The following is a 13,500-nucleotide window of genomic DNA, read 5'->3' as shown; positions in this document are numbered from 1 at the left end:
AGTTTACTTAGTGGAATTTTTTTACCGCATATATCTAGTTTTTATAAATTTTACATAGAGGAACGTGTGTGTGTGTGTGTGTGTGTGTGTGTGTGTGTGTGTGTGTACACTAGTGGGACTGGGCCTAAATTTATGTCATCTAAGTGAAAGTTAATTTGCTTGAAACCCTTCATTTTATAACAAGCTGAATATCATACCTAGGGCAACTTTCTCCCATCTAACTACTAACCAGGCCCGACCCTGCTTTACTTCTGAGATCAGGTGAGATCGGGCGCATTCAGGGTGGTATGGCCGTAGGCCCTAGGACATCTTTCTGAATTCTTTAACTTGAAGCCAGCTTTTCTTGATTGATAAAAGGGATAGAAAGAATCTGTAAACATCTCTATGTTTTATGGTCAGATACAAGAATCCTAAAATTGAGTGGTCAAAACCTGGGCCAGTTTCTTAAAAGAGATTACTGCACTGAAGCAGAAAACTAACCTACTTCCAGTCATTTGTTGTTAAAGCAGCCATAACTAGTATGAGCTGGTATGTGAAAGCCAAATTACCAAGTGTTCCCACCTTTTACTCTGAAGAATTAACTTTTTCAGACTCAGTGAAAAGAACTATAGTTTTGGTAAAGGCAATTTTACTGAATAGTCCAAAATTCTATTATACCTCTGGAAATACAGAGCACTTTCCATGTAATAATAAAACCTCTTGATTGATGCTCCCCCCAAATGTGAGCATTTCAGTAGGGGAAGGGAACCCATGGATTAATTGACTTAGGTGAGAACCAGAAAAAGCCTCACCCCTCAATAAATTTGCTATTTCCGTGTTTGTCTTATAAGAATCTTGTTACTTTAAGCAAAATTTATTTTACTCAGTATGCAATTCCACCCCTTTAATTTTTCTTTCCTTATGGATCTGAAGGCACAAAGACAGTGAACAGTAGAAGGAAAAGATTATTGTATCCTCATTTTTATGGTTATACAAATGGTAATTTCTTGGCCCTAAGATAGTCAAGTAAATTGAAAAATTGTAAAATTAGATATGTTCATCTTGTTTTTTCTTATTTATTTAGCAGAAGTATTGATACTTCAGGAAGTGTCATTGTAAGGGTAGGGATACCAATTTATTTGTTTCTCTTTATAGAAGAATTCTAGCTTAAAAATATTAAATAACACATAGTAGATATTCTTCCAATGTGTTTGTTTCACTGTTAATAGAAAATAATCCTCATTTTATTAATATTACATTAAAATGAAGAATTCTGAAAACTGCATCATAGCAGGAGGATATATGTTTTTATTCTTCACATGTTAATAACTTTCTTCAGAGAATTGTGGTTTTAGCATTCATTTCTTTTCATATATCTGATAAAGGACTAATATCTAGACTCTACAAGGAACTCAAAAAAAATAGCAGGAAAAAACAAACAATCCCATCAAAATGTGGGCTAAGGACCTGAATAGAAAATTCTGTAAAAAAGATGTACAAATGGCCAACAAGCATATGAAAAAATGCTCAACATCACTAATAATCAGGGAAATGCAAATCAAAACCACAAAGACCTTTTTAAAAATTAACCTACTGATATTCAATTGTTTTCATCATTCCCAGGGTTATCAAAAAGAGTAAAAGATTTTGAACAAGCATTTGGCAGTTTGATGATAGGAATCTAAATCAGCTTCAGTGATGAAGTCAATAAATTGTAAGATTCTGGTTTGATTGAGACACACACCTATCTTTGATATCCTGGTTTGGTTTAGGCATCCTGAGAAATAAGTAATCTTATTTCTTTTGGAAAGGCATAAGAATAAAACATAAATGCTAGCAAGATTCTTGATGTCACATGAAAATCACTCTCATCCTAAAGGATTTATTAGCCAGTGATCCCTCTGAAGCAAGTTCACATTTATCAGAATTTCAGAGCAGTGTAGATAGTGTGGATGATTTTAGTTCCAGCTGCATAAAATACCAAGAAGTTTATTATTACAATTAAATCTTGTTTTTTATTGCGAAATTCCATGGTGTGCTGTATAACTGTGTTGAATTTATAATGATCTAATTGAGAGGAATTTACTCCCAAAGGATAAGTGTTTACATTTTTTGTTTTAAATTATTATTAAGGGCATATGTTATTTTAATTATATAGTATATAAGTAAAAGGTTCATTTTATTTTAAACGTTTTCTTGAAAGTGTGTTATGTCTCATTTGTCACATTTAGAGGATGCAAGAGAACCAACTCTGAAAGTCATAAAAGGAAAGAGTGAAACAATTATCTTATTTCTCTGTTACAAATTCTAAAGCAAGGTAACTTGTTGATGCAGGACAGTTTCTCTTTATAGAAGAATTCCAGCTTAAAAAAGATGAAAGGGAATGATACAATGATACGTCACACTTTATAGTTCCTAATGAAATAATGGATCTAGGCAATGATTATCAATGGCTGCTAAAACTGCTAAAACTAGATGAAACTTAATGAATGGAGAAGGCTGATAACACCTGAACTTACTGATCAATCTTACCACAAAAAAAAGAAATATTCAGGCATTTTGTGCCTCCTGATGTGATGCAATAAGAAATACAAACATTCTCTATAAAACTGTCTTACCAAAATATTAAACCCAGATTGTATTATTGATAGGATCTAGAGTACCAAGTTAGTTGACATTGTAGAAAGGCAATAAGCAGAATCCAGAATGTGGGAAGTTCTATGGGGAAAACCACCCAGTTTCATCAGTGAATAAATGGAAAGAAAAAAGAATGATGAAGATAGGTTAAAGGGCATTTAGGTGACTTATCAACCAAATGCAATTTGTGAGTCCTGTATTTTAAGTCAAACAAACTAGTTATTAAACAACTAGTTTGGAGATGCTGGTGACATTTTCAACACTGACTAGTATATGATGATAGTAAAGAATTATTGTTATATGTCATGTAGCTTAATAAGAATTCTTATCATTTAGATATACATACTGAAGTATTTTGGGAAGAAATTATATGGTATCTTGAATTTAAGACAACCTAACAGAGGTACAGGAGAGATACATGGATGAAAAGATTAATAATTATTGAAGTGAAGTGATGAGCATAGCAGTTTGTTATACTGGCCTCTCTACTGTTACATGTGCCTGAAAAAATTCCCTAAGAATGAAAAACTAGTAATAAACTTAAGAATATCAGATAAATAAATATAGTAAACATTAGTTAAATTACTATAATAAGAATACACTGTAATTAGATACAAAAGGATCTTACAGAAATATTAGCAAATTCAGACGCATAAAAAGTTACAAAACGAACATTGGAATATCAGTTTCATTTATGATATTAACAAATAATCTATGATTATTTCAGTGGATGCAGAAAAACTCAATAAATAAAATCCAGCATCTATTCATAATAAAAGTCTTAGGAAACCAGGAACAGAAAAGAACTTGTTTAATCTCATTATAGGATATCTCCAAAGCTTCATGCTTTTGGCTAAAGTATTTCCTTTTACACTGAGAATAAAACAAGGAGGCTTATTGTCACCACTTTTTTTCATTATGTAAAAATCAGTTGTATATTCAGATCCCAACACGATCAATTGAAAACTAAATTTTAAATAAATGCCATTTGCAATAGTATTACAAAATACAAGTACCTAGGGGTAAATTAAAACCTATTGCAAGCTTTCTGTTAAAAAAAAAAAAGTGTAAAAGTGTACAAGATTGAGAGAAATAAATGAAGACTTAAATAAATGGGAGCTATATTATGTTCCTGGTGGAAGACAGTATTTTAAAGATGCCATCTCTTCAAATTAATTATATAAATTCAGTGCAATTCCAACCAAAATTTTATTTATTCATTTTTCTATTTCAATAGGTTTGGGGGCAACAGTTGATGTTGGTTACATGAATAAGTTCTTTAGTGGTAATATCTGAGACTTTGGTGCACCTGTCACCCAAGCAGTATACACTATATCCATTGTATAGTCTTTTATCCCTCACCCACTCCCACCCTTTCCTCTAAGTCCCCAAGTCCAGTGTAGATGGACTTAGGTAGCTTAGATGCTACTTATGAGTGAGAACATACAATGTTTGGTTTTCCATTCCTGAGTTTCACATAGAATAATGGTCTCCAGTTCCATCCAGGTTGCTGCAAATGCCATTATTTCATTCCTTTTTATAGCTGAGTAGTATTCCATGGGGGTGTGTGGTGTGTGTGTGTGTGTGTGTGTGTGTGTGTGTGTGTGTGTATCACATTTTCTTTATCTGCTCTTTGATGGGCATTTGACCTGGTTTCAAATTTTTTGCTGTTGTGAATTGTGTTGCTATAAACATATGTGTTTAAGTTTCTTTTTCATAAAATGACTTTCTTTCCTCTGGGTAGATACCCAGGAGTGGGACTGCTGGATCAAATGGTAGATCTACTTTTAATTTTTTAAGGAATCTTCACACTGTTTTCCATAGTGTTTGTACTAGTTTACATACCCACCAGCAGTGAAAAAGTGTTCTCTTTTCACTACATCCATGCCAACATCTATTATGTTTTTATTTTTCTATTATGGCCATTCTTGCAGAAGTAAAATTGTATGGCATTGTGGTTTTGGTTTGCATTTCCCTGATCACTAGCGATGTTGAGCATTTTGTCACATGTTTGTTGACCATTTGTATATCTTCTTTAAAGAATTGTCTATTCGTGTTCTTAGCCCACTTTTTGATGGGAATCATTTGGTTTTTTTCTTGATTTGAGTTCCTTGTAGATTCTACATATTACTCTTGTCAAATGTATAGATTGCAAAGATTTTTTTCCTCCACTCTGTGGGTTGTCTGTTTACTCTGCTGATTATATTTTTTGCTGTATAGGACTGTTTTACTTTAATTAAACCTAATCTATTTATCTTTGTCTTTGTTGCATTTTCTTTTGGATTCTTGGTCATGAAGTCTTTGCCTAAGCCAGTGGCTAGAAGGGGTTTTCCAATGTGCTCTTCTAGAATTTTAATGGTTTCAGGACTTAGATTTAAGTCTTTGATCCATCTTAAGTTGATTTTTATGTAAGTTGGGAGACAAGGATCCAGTTTCATTCTTCTACATGTGGCTTGCTAGTTGTCCCAGCACCATTTGTTGAATAGGGTATCCTTTCTCCACTTTATGTTTTTGTTTGCTTAGTCGAAGATCAGTGGGCTGTAAGTATTTGGCTTTATTTCTGGGTTCTCTATTCTGTTCCATTGGTCTGTGTGCTCGTTTTTACAGCTGTTTTGGTGACTGTGGCCTTATACTACAGTTCTAAGTCGAGAAATTTAATGCCTCCAGAGTTGTTCTTTTTGCTTTGTCTTGCTTTGACTATGCTGGCTCTTTTTTGGTTCCATATGAATTTTATGACTTTTTTCTAGTTCTGTGAAGAAGAATAATGGTGGTATTTTGATGGGAATTACACTGATTCTGTAGATTGCTTTTGGCAGTGTGGTCATTTTTTAAATATGGATTTTTTTTCGGATTTTTATAATATTCCATGTTACAGGGAGCATGGGATGTGTTTCCGTTGTGTCATCTGTGATTTCTTTCAGCAGTGTTTTGTAGTTTTCCTTGTAGAGGTCTTTCACTTCCTTGTTTAAGTATACTCCTAGGTATTTTATTTTATTTTATTTTATTTTATTTTATTTTATTTATATATTTATTTTTGCAGCTTTTGTAAAAGGGGTTAGGTTCTTCATTTGTTCTCAGCTTGGTCATTGTTAGTGTATACCAGGGCTACTGATTTTTGCATGTTAATTTTTATTCTCAAACTTTTCTGAATTCATTTACTAGTTATAGCAGCTTTTTTGAGGAGTCTTTAGGGTTTTCTAAGTATTTGATTATGTCATCAGTAAAAGTGACAATTTGACTTCCTCTTTGCCAGTTTGGATACCCTTTATTTCTTTCTCTTGTCTGATCGCCCTGGCTAGGACTTCCAATATAATGTTGAATAGAATTGGTGAAAGTGGACATATTTGTCTTTTTTCAGTTCTCAGGGGGATTGTTTTCAACTTTTCCCTGTTCAGTATAATGTTAACTATGGGTTTGTCATAGATGGTTTTTATTACCTTAAGATATGTCCCTTCTATGGCAATTTTGCTGAGAATTTTAATCATAAAAAGATTCTGGGCCTTGTCAGCTGCTTTTTCTGCATCTATTGAGACTATCGTGTGATTTTTGTTTTTAATTCTGTTTATGTGGTGTATCACATTTATTGGCTTGCATATTTTAAACCGTCCCAGCATCCCTGGTATGAAACCCACTTGATCATGGTGGATTATCTTTTTGATATGCTATTGGATTCAGTTTGCTAGTATTTTGTTGAGGATTTTACATTTATATTCATCAGGGATACTGTTCTGTAGTTTTCTTTATTTGTTATGTCCTTTCCTGGTTTTGATATTAGGATGATACTGGCTTCATAGAATGATTTAGAGAGGACTCCATCTTTTGAAATAGTGTCAGTAGGACTGGTACCAATTCTTTGAATGTCTGATAGAATTCACCTGTGAATCTGTCTGATCCTGGCCTTTTTTGTTGTTGTTTTGGTAACTTTCTAATTACCATTCACTCTCACTGGTTGTTATTGGTCTGTTCAGAGTTTCTGTTTCTTTCTGGTTTCAAGTAGGAGGGTTGGATATTTCCAGGAATTTATCCATCTCCTGTAGGTTTTCTAGCTTATGCACATAGAGGGGTTAATAGTAGCCTTGAACGATTTTTTGTATTTCTGTAGTATCAGTTGTAATATCTTCTGTTTCATTTCTAATTGAGTTTATTTGAATCTTCTTTTCTTGGTTATTCTCACTAATGGTCTATCAATCTAATTTATATTTTTTTTTAAAAAAAAAAAGCTTTGTGTTTTATTATGTTTTGTAATTTTTATGTTTGTTTCCATTTTTAGCTCTGCTCTGATCTTGGTTATTTTTTTTCTTCTGCTGGGCTTGGGTTTGGTTTGTTCTTATTTCTCTAGCTCCTTGAGTGTGACCTTAGATTGTCTATTTGTGCTCTTTCAGACTTTTTGATGCTATGAACTTTCCTCTTATCACCACCTTTGCTGTAGTCGAGATTTTGATAGGTTGTATCACTATTATCATTCATTTCCTTAGATTGTCTATTTGTGCTCTTTCAGAGTTTTTGTCACCATGAACTTTCCTCTTAGCACCACCTTTGCTGTATTTTAGAGATTTTGATAGGTTGTGTCACTATTATCATTCATCTCAAAGGATTTTTAGATTTCCTTCTTGATTTCATTGTTGACTCAAAGATCAATCAGGAGCAAGTTATTTAACTTCCATGTATTTGCATGGTTTTGAGGGTTCCTTTTAGAGTTGATTTCCAATTTTATACCAGTGTGTTCTAAGAGCACTTGCTATAATTTCAGTTTTCTTAAATTTGTTAAGACTTGTTTTGTGGGCCATAATATGGTCTGTCTTGGAGAATGTTCCATGTGCTGATAAAAAGAATGTCTATTCTGTGGCTGTTGGGTAGAATGTTCTGAAAATATCTGTTAAGTCCATTTGTTCTAGGGTATAGTTTAAGTCCATTGCTTCTTTATTGTCTTTGTGTTTTGGTGGCCTGCCTAGTGCTGTCAGTGGAGTATTAAAGTCCCCCACTATTATTGTGTTGCTGTCTATCTCATTTGTCTTTAGTAGTAACTGTTTTATAAATTTGGGAGCTCTACTATTGGGTACATGCATATTTAAGATAGTGATGTTTTTCTGTTGGACTGGTTTTTTTATGCTTGTATAATGTCCCACTTTGTCTTTTCTAACTGCAGTTGCTTTATAGTTTGTTTTGACTGATACAAGAATAGCTACTCCTGCTTGCTTTTGGTATCCATTTGCATGGAATAATTTTCCACCCCTTTACCTTTAGTTTATGTGAGTCCTTATGTGTCAGATAGGTCTCTAAAAGACAGCAGACACTTGTTTGGTGAATTCTTAGCCATTCTGCCGTTCTGTATCTTTTAAGTGCAGCATTTAGGCCATTTACATTCAACATTGGTATTGAGATGTAAGGTAATATTCTATTCATCCACTTTTTTTCATTGTGCTGTTGTTTTATAAGTCCTGTGAGATTTTTGCTTTAAGGATGTTCTATTTTGCTATATTTCAAGTATTTGCTTCAAGATTTAGTCCTCCTTTTAGTAGTTCTTACAGTGCTGGCTTGGTAATGGTGAATTCCCTCCACATTTGTTTGTCTAAAAAAGACTATGCCTTCCCTTCATTTATGAAGCTTAGTTTCATGGATACAGAATTCTTATATGATAATTCTTTTGTTTAAGGACAAAGGTGGGACCCCAATGCAGTCTAGTTTGTAGGGTTTCTGCTGAGAAATCAGCTGTTAATCTGATAGATTTTTCTTTATAAGTTCCCTGATGGTTTTGTCTCACAGCTCTTAAGAATTTTTTCATCTTGACTTTAGATAACCTGATGACTATGTGCCTAGGTGATGATTTTTTTGCGATGAATTTCCCAGGTCTTCTTTGAGTTCTTCTATTTGGATTCCTAGATCTCTAGCAAGGATAGGGAATTCTTCCTCAATTATTCCCTCAAACATGTTTTCCAGACTTCTAGATTTCTCTTCTTCCTCAGGAACACCAGTTGTTCTTAGGTTTGGTCATTTAAAATAATCCCAAACTTATTGGAGGCTTTGTTCATTTTTTAAATTCTTTTTTCTTTGTCTTTGTTGGATTGGGTTAATTTGAAAGCCTTGTCTTCAAGCTCTGAAGTTTTCTTCTACTTGTTTGATTCTATTCTGTTGCTGAAACTTTTCAGTGCATTTTGTATTTCCCTAAGTGTGTCCTTGATTTCCATAAGTTGTGATTGCTTTTTTATTTATGCTATGTATTTCACTGGAGATTTTTTTTTCATTCATATCCTGTATCATTTTTTTTATTTCTTTAAGTTGGACTTCACCTTTCTCTGGTGTCTCCTTGATTGGCTTAATAGTTGATCTTCTTCTAAATTCCTTTTCTGGCAATTCAGAGATTTAGTCTTATTTTGGATCTGTTGCTGGTAAGCTAGTATAATCTTTTGGGGGTGTTAAAAAAGCCTTGTTTTGTTATATCACCAGAATTGTTTTTCTGGTTCCTTCTCATTTGGGTAGACTATGTCAGATGGTAGATCTGGTACTCAAGGGCTACTGTTCAGATTCTTTTGTCCCACAGGGTGCTCCCTTGTTGTGGTGCTCTCCATTTTCCCCTAGTAATGACTCTCTGAGAGCCAAACTGCAGTAATGCTATTTCTCTTCTGGATCTAGCCACCCAGCAGAGCTATCAGGCTCAGTCTGGTACTGCAAAATGTCTGCACAGAATCCTGTGATGTGATCTGTCTTCAGGTATCTTAGCTGTGGCTGCCAGCACCTGCTCCAGGAAAAGTAGCAAGGGAGTGAAGTGAACTCTGTGAGGGTCCTTGGTTGTATTTTTGTTAAGTCCAACCCAAATTTTAACAGGTTTCTTTACAGAAAACTAAAGCTCTTGCCACAATTTATATGGAATTGAAAGGACCATGAAAAGCCAAAACACTCATGAAGAACAGGGCAAGAGGGCCTGTTCTACAAGACACTAGCAAACAATTCATGGCTTATTTTAAAGTTACAGTAATTTGGCCAGAGTGGTTTTGGTATAAAGACTGACAACTAGAAGATCACTGGTAAAAGTGATCGCAGAAAAGACCTTTGCAGTTGTAGGCACATGCTTGATGACAGAAGGGGTACAGCAGAGCAGTGGGGAAAGGACTGTCATCAATGGTGCTGGAGAGTTGGAGATCTATATGGAAATTCTTAAAACTTGATCCCCACTCACATATTAGACAAAAGCAACTTCACATGGATTATAGAAACAAATATGAAAGGCAAACTAGTAAAGCTATCAGAAGGAAATCTGAGAAAATGGCTTCATTGCTTAAAGATAAATATTTCTTAAATGGGATGTAAACAGTATTGATTGATTATAAAGAAAAAGTGAATAAATTTGACAAACATTAAATTAAACAAGTGTCTTCATCAAAAAAAAAAAAAATCACTAAGAACAAAAGGACCAGCTATAGAATAGAAAATATTTAGAATACGTATAATCATAAAAAGACTTTTATCTAAAAGCATAAAAAAGACCCATAAATCAATAACAGGAAAACAGCAACCCAGGAGAAAATGAACAAAAGACTTGACAGACAGTTTACAAATAGGGAACTCTAAATGTCCAGTAAACATGAAAATGTACTTATGCTCATTAATAGTCAGGAGAGTGCTAATTAAAGTCTCAATGAGGTGCTACTTGATATCCATCAGAACAGTTGGAATTAAAGAATCTAAGGATATCAATGGTTGGTGAGGATATGGAGCAAAGAGAACCCTTAAACTGCTGGTGGGAGTAAAAATTGGTTGAACTGGTTTTGAAATTTATTGAGTATTATCCTGTAAAGTTGAAGGCGAGCATTCCCTATGACACAGCCATTTTAGGCTGCAATATATACCATCCAGAATGTTCTTATGGCATTCACAATTATGCCAAATTAGAAACAGCCTAAATCAATAGTGCAGTCGCTATGCTGTGTGTTACACAGTGACATTCTATTCATCAATGAAAATGAAGCTATATGAACAACATGAATGAATCTTAAAAACAGAGAATAGGAGAGAAAAAGCCAGCAATGCAGGAAATACATATTCTATGATTACATTTATAAAATAGATATTAAAATGGGCTACACTAGAGCATAATTAGGTAGTAAAACCAGAAAAGTAGGGATGTATCATAGATATGAGGATAGCAATTACCTTTCATGGGTGGTATCAGAGGACTTCTGGTATCCTGGAAAGTTATTTTTTACCTGATTAGCAATTATGTGAATGTTTATAACATTTCAACTTAAGTATAGATTTATGTTTTTTGTCTTTTCTGTGTATGTATATGTTTTATAATTTTTAAGATGATGTATAACTTCTGATTGAAGGAGAGAAGACCCATGTTTCATAGCTGATATTCTGGTTTTTATTTTGTTCTGTTTGTTTATGATTAATCATCACTATCATTTTGTAGTATGGAGTATAAGTTTGTAATTGGAATACATACATAAAACATTAACAGTGGCCCCATATTATTTCACTGTATTTGAAACATTTTATAAATTCCAGAAGTTGTATTCTTACATATTCACTGTTACAGAAAAGTCATTATCAGTTTTCTCATTACAGTTGATTTTTATTTTTTTTATTTTTTATTTTTTTTTTCACTTTTTTTTTCCCCATTTATTTATTTTATTGCATTTTAGGTTTTGGGGTACATGTGACGAACATGCAAAATTGTTGCATAGGAACACACGTGGCAGTGTGATTTGCTGCCTTCCTCCCCATCACCTACATCTGGCATTTCTCCCCCTGCTATCTCTCCCCAACTCCCCACCCCCCACCGTCCCTCCCCTATTTCCCCCCAACTGACCCCAGTGTGTAGTGCTCCCCTCCCTGTGTCCATGTGTTCTCATTGTTCAACACCCGCCTATGAGTGAGAACATGCGGTGTTTGATCTTCTGCTCTTCTGTCAGTTTGCTGAGAATGATGGTTTCCAGATTCATCCATGTCCCTACAAAGGACCCAAACTCATCGTTTTTGATGGCTGCATAATATTCCATGGTATATATGTGCCACATTTTCCCTATCCAGTCTATCGTCGATGGGCATTTGGGTTGGTTCCAGGTCTTTGCTATTGTAAACAGTGCTGCAATGAACATTCGTGTACACGTGTCCTTATAGTAGAACGATTTGTAATCCTTTGGATATATACCCAGTAATGGGATTGCTGGGTCAAATGGAATTTCTATTTCTATGTCCTTGAGGAATCTCCACACTGTCTTCCACAATGGTTGAACTAATTTACACTCCCACCAACAATGCAAAAGTGTTCCTATTTCTCCACATCCTCTCCAGCATCTGTTGTCTCCAGATTTTTTAATGATCGCCATTCTAACCGGCGTGAGATGGTATCTCAATGTAGTTTTGATTTGCATTTCTCTGATGACCAGTGATGATGAGCATTTTTTCATATGTTTGTTGGCCTCACGTATGTCTTCTTTTGTAAAGTGTCTGTTCATATCCTTTGCCCACTTTTGAATGGGCTTGTTAGTTTTTTTCTTGTAAATCTGTTTTAGTTCTTTGTAAATTTTGGATATCAGCCCTTTGTCAGATGGGTAAACTGCAAACATTTTTTCCCAATCTGTTGGTTGCCGATTCACTCTAATGATTGTTTCTTTTGCTGTGCAGAAGCTGTGGAGTTTGATTAGGTCCCATTTGTCTATTTTGGCTTTTGTTGTCAATGCTTTTGGTGTTTTGGTCATGAAGTCCTTGCCTACTACGTCCTGAATGGTTTTGCCTAGATTTTCTTCTAGGGTTTTTATGGTGTTAAGTCTTATGTTTAAGTCTTTAATCCATCTGGAGTTAATTTTAGTGTAAGGTGTCAGAAAGGGGTCCAGTTTCTGCTTTCTTCACATGGCTAGCCAGCTTTCCCAACACCATTTATTGAACAGGGAATCCTTTCCCCATTGCTTGTTTTTGTCTGGTTTGTCAAAGATCAGATGGTTGTAGATATGTTGTGTTGCCTCCGAGACCTCTGTTCTGTTCCATTGGTCTATATCTCTGTTTTGGTACCAGTACCATGCTGCTTTGATTACTGTAGCCTTGTAGTATAGTTTGAAGCCTGGTAGTGTGATGCCCCCCACTTTGTTCTTTTTGCTTAGAATTGACTTGGCTATGCGGGCTCTCTTTTGGTTCCATATGAAGTTTAAGGTGGTTTTTTCCAGTTCTGCAAAGAAGGTCATTGGTAGCTTGATGGGGATAGCTTTGAATCTGTAAATTACTTTGGGCAGTATGGCCATTTTCACAATATTGATCCTTCCTAACCATGAACGTGGAATGTTTCTCCATCTGTTTGTGTCCTCTCTTATTTTGTTGAGCAGTGGCTTGTAGTTCTCCTTGAAGAGGTCCTTTACATTCCTTGTTAGTTGTATTCCTAGGTATTTTATTCTCTTTGTGGCAATTGTGAATGGAAGTTTGTTCTTGATTTGGCTCTCTTTAAGTCTGTTATTGGTGTATAGGAATGCATGTGATTTTTGCACATTGATTTTGTATCCCGAGACTTTGCTGAACTTGCTTATCAGTTTCAGGAGGTTTGGGGCTGAGACGATGGGGTCTTCTAGATATACGATCATGTCGTCTGCAAATAGAGACAATTTGACTTCCTCCTTTCCTATTTGAATGCCCTTTATTTCTTTTTCTTGCCTGATTGCTCTGGCTAGAACTTCTAATACTATATTGAATAGCAGTGGTGAGAGCGGGCGTCCTTGTCTGGTGCCACATTTCAAGGGGAATGCTTCCAGTTTTTGCCCATTCAGTATGATATTGGCTGTTGGTTTGTCATAAATAGCTTTTATTATTTTGAGATATGTTCCATCAATACCTAGCTTATTGAGTGTTTTTAGCATAAAGGGCTGTTGAATTTTGTCAAAGGCCTTCTCTGCATCA

This window comes from Sapajus apella, unplaced genomic scaffold (genome assembly GCF_009761245.1).
Source record: "Sapajus apella isolate SASKATOON/1434 unplaced genomic scaffold, GSC_monkey_1.0 scaffold6, whole genome shotgun sequence".
NCBI classification, from domain to species: domain Eukaryota; kingdom Metazoa; phylum Chordata; class Mammalia; order Primates; family Cebidae; genus Sapajus; species Sapajus apella.
The sequence above is the reverse complement of the archived record's forward strand: the minus strand, read 5'-3'. Positions refer to the sequence as shown.